We start from the raw sequence: 4,229 nt of genomic DNA on the forward strand, positions 1-4,229 counted from the left end.
TACAGCTTCCTGCATTTTTTATTTAGCTTGGTTTGCTGTACACTCATAGCTTTGAAATTTTCAGTCAGCTTATGTATCTGTTCTGGCACATCCTTAACTGTGGTTTTCACATTATCAATATTCTGATTCATGGAATTTAAATCTTCATGTACCACATCTATTACTTGATCTGCTACCTCACTTTTTAGTTGTGTCAGTTGTGTTGTCAGGTTACGTGTGTATCAGTAAGGTTTTTTACATCACTGTCTAGGAAGTTACACTCCATATCTGTGTTGTGACATTGTTCACCTGTGTAGTGACATTGCTTATCTGAGTTGTTACATTTCCTATCTGTGTTGTGATGTTTCCTATCTGTGAATTCATTTGAGCTGTTATTTGAGTTACAAATTGTGACATAAAATCTGTCTGCATTTCTTTAAACATTTGTACAATGTCTGGCTCTACTGGATCTTGTACATTTGCGGATTCTGGAACAATTTCCTAAGTTGACGTATCATTGTCTGTTGCTTGCAACTGAGTACCACTAGTCACTGCAACTGTGTTATCAGTATCTGCAATGTTTTCTACTTCTGTGTTAGGCATAGATTGAGCAACTGATTCCTTATTGAATGAAGTATCCATCATTTTGGTTGGTGATCTTAATTTCACCATAGCTGTAAATAGCCATAAATCAGCATGCAGCCGAACTTCTCTACTATTGAAGCTCATACTAAATGTAAGCAGATCCCACATTTACATTCAGCCAAAAGCATTGTAGTGCTGTTGCTCTTACCTTGTATATTTTCTTTTGCTGGTTGGTTTTCTTGGTAGCAGGTTTAACATTTAATATTTCAATACTTCCTTCTATTCCAAATTTTTATGATAAATATTTATAAATTTTATGGACTAATTTGGTAATAATTTTCTTAACTGGTACGCAGTTGGTGTAACACGTAACAGAAACAGTTGGTTGTAGTTGCATTAATGGATGAAAAAATTATTTAAATATTCCAACTAAAAATTTGAAACAGAGGTCATGGCACTCAGTCGCCATTGTAACCACCCTGTTAAATTGTCAAAAGCTTAGTCAGCTGGCATTGTAATTTTGAAATGAGAGTTCATATGAATGTTGTGTAATAAATATTTTGCATGAAGTGCCATTGTGACAGGAAAAGGTCAATTGTGGGAACAAAGCCACTGAATATTTTAAGTAATGTCGTACTAAGAAACACACTCAACTGACTACACAAAATAAGAGGACACGTCCATTTGTGAGCGATTGGTTCAAAATAAGAATTAATACTGTAACGGCAATGGGTCATAAGTATAGTTACATCCCTACACATTCAGTTGTATGCAAATGTACAATTGAGATAGAGGCACGTACGTTCTAAGTATTATCATTCCCCATGGGCTGGGTAAAAAGAATTGTGGTTAAAATGCATTTATTCATCTTTTTATTTTATTTTGTGCTTTTCCTCATTGCAGAAGCTGAACTCCAACATAATAATTTACTTGAAAATTACAATACAATTACTATGTCGAAATTACTGTATATTACTAATTGTGAAACAATTCATCTAAGAAAGAAAATAATTGGACTTATTAATTAAGTGAAAAGAAAGATTGTAGGTTCTGAATGTCATGACAAATATGACCTAAATATTGAAACTGACATTGGCGGCCACAAAGGGAAAGAGATGAACACAATCACGTACCTCTATTGAAACTTCCTGGCAGATTAAAACTGTGTGCCCGACCGAGACTCGAACTCGGGACCTTTGCCTTTCACGGGCAAGTGCTCTACCAACTGAGCTACCGAAGCACGACTCACGACCGGTACTCACAGCTTTACTTCTGCCAGTATCCGTCTCCTACCTTCCAAACTTTACAGAAGCTCTTCTGCGAAACATGCAGAACTAGCACTCCTGAAAGAAAGGATACTGTGGAGACATGGCTTAGCCACAGCGTGGGGGATGTTTCCAGAATGAGATTTTCACTCTGCAGCGGAGTGTGCGCTGATATGAAACTTCCTGGCAGATTAAAACTGTGTGCCCGACCGAGACTCGAACTCCGGACCTTTGCCTTTCGCGGGCAAGTGCTCTACCAACAGAAGAGCTTCTGTAAAGTTTGGAAGGTAGGAGACGGATACTGGCAGAAGTAAAGCTGTGAGTACCGGTCGTGAGTCGTGCTTCGGTAGCTCAGTTGTAGAGCACTTGCCCGCGAAAGGCAAAGGTCCCGAGTTCGAGACTCGGTCGGGCACACAGTTTTAATCTGCCAGGAAGTTTCATATCAGCGCACACTCTGCTGCAGAGTGAAAATCTCATTCTGGAAACGTACCTCTATTGTTGAGCAGCACAGTTGGGAACATCGTCACCTCCATCTAAATTCTCGATATAAAATTAAAATAATAATAACCTTCCATAGATACAGGAGCTGAGGTCCATGGTATCATAAATGAGAAACTTGTATTGTTTCAGAAGCTGCAGTCATTGTTTAGCACAATTTCACCACAAATTACACACCACTTCACTTGTGTGTCTTCTCATCAGGGCATGAGAACAACAAAAGGTAACTATTACTAAAACTATTAAACGAAGAGCATAAATCTTCTTTTGTCCATACATTTGAAATGAATCTTTGGTATAAGAGTTGAATAATTATCCATACATTTACCAGTAAGAAAAAGTTATTATGTTTCTTTATATCTGACAGAATGCTCTGCCCTCATTTTTGTATTTTAAAGATCTACTGCTGTACTGAAATGTTTTCCCATTACATAGCATCACATTTGGCAACATAAGCATACTTCATGAAAACACATAGAAAAACTTTCTAATTGCTACATACATTCAGGAATACTTAAAACAAAGTCATCATTACTGCTTCTAATGTCAAACAAATGTCGGTGGTTTTATGAAGCTTCTAGTGCTATATCATTGGTAATATTTATGTCCATTAGTTTTGGTACACTAATACGCATTCTTCACTGTGCAATAGACTTTCATAGCATGACAGATGTGCTGGCATAAGCTGGTGCCAGCACACCATGTGCAAAGAGGTTACGAGAAGATTGTTAGAGGAAAACAAGACAGACGCCAACACCTTCTCAGCTCTTTGCAGATGTGGCAGGACCACTTCCTAAAGCAAGAAGGGGACTTACATACTTGGTGGCACTGTATGACATATTTCTGAAACACATTTGATCATATGCCACCAAAACTGTAGCGGCAGTGCACAGTCTTAAGAGTATTAATATTTACCTATAGTTGGAAAGCCTGTTGATCTATTACCACCGAGAGACTGAAGACTTTTTTAAAGTTAAATTAAGCATATATTAATTTCAAGTTTTAATCTGCAATCAAATGCCGTTGAAAGAATATTCAAAGAATTTAATCAATTTATTTCAACATATTCTCCACTGAAACAAGCCAAGTGGATAATAAAACACATCACTCATTTTGACCAGATAGTGAATAAGATGCTGAAGATTAGATAGGTAGATCACATAACTAATGAGGAAGTATTGAATAGGATTGGGGAGAAGAGAAGTTTGTGACCCAACTTGACCAGAAGAAGGGATCGGTTGGTAGGACATGTTCTGAGGCATCAAGGGATCACCAATTTAATATTGGAGGGCAGTGTGGAGGGTAAAAATCGTAGAGGGAGACCAAGAGATGAATACACTAAGCAGATCCAGAAGGATGTAGGTTGCAGTAGGTACTGGGAGATGAAGAAACTTGCACAGGATACAGTAGCATGGAGAGCTGCATCAAACCAGTCTCAGGGCTGAAGACAACAACAACAACAACAACAACAGTGAATAACCTTCCACATTCATCATCCAGTTTGATACAAATCAAACTTATGTTTCAAGAAAAGGAATTTTTTGATGATGTACCATTAGAGGAAAAAGTTCACTAAGCTCTAATAATGTTCATTGACAAAGCAACTAAGAGAAAAAAATAAATTAACAAATAATTAAAATGCACTTGCTCTTACAGTAGTAGAAGCTTTATTATGGATGCACATAAAATCAACTAAATTAAAACAATTGAGCCATAAATGGCTGTTGTTATACTCAGATCCATTTTTAATTTTAGATATCACACATCCTGGTTACTGTTTACTAGTGTATCCCAATTCAGGTATGATATGTGGCCTATTCCCACATAAAGAATTATGAAAGTTCATTGGATAAAACTTTTAATCAATTGTGTTCAATATAAATGGAAGGGGGGTTACCTTCA

At 37.1% G+C, this 4,229-nt stretch overlaps 1 non-coding gene across 1 annotated transcript; it reads right to left on the reverse strand.

Annotated features, from left to right (window-relative positions):
• Positions 1-1,730: 1,730 nt before the first annotated feature.
• On the reverse strand, positions 1,731-1,805 carry Trnas-uga (transfer RNA serine (anticodon UGA)). Its single transcript has one exon. It is a non-coding gene; the product is annotated as a tRNA-Ser (tRNA).
• Between the last annotated feature and the right edge of the window lie 2,424 nt (positions 1,806-4,229).

This window comes from Schistocerca gregaria, chromosome 6, assembly GCF_023897955.1.
Source record: "Schistocerca gregaria isolate iqSchGreg1 chromosome 6, iqSchGreg1.2, whole genome shotgun sequence".
Lineage (NCBI taxonomy): Eukaryota > Metazoa > Arthropoda > Insecta > Orthoptera > Acrididae > Schistocerca > Schistocerca gregaria.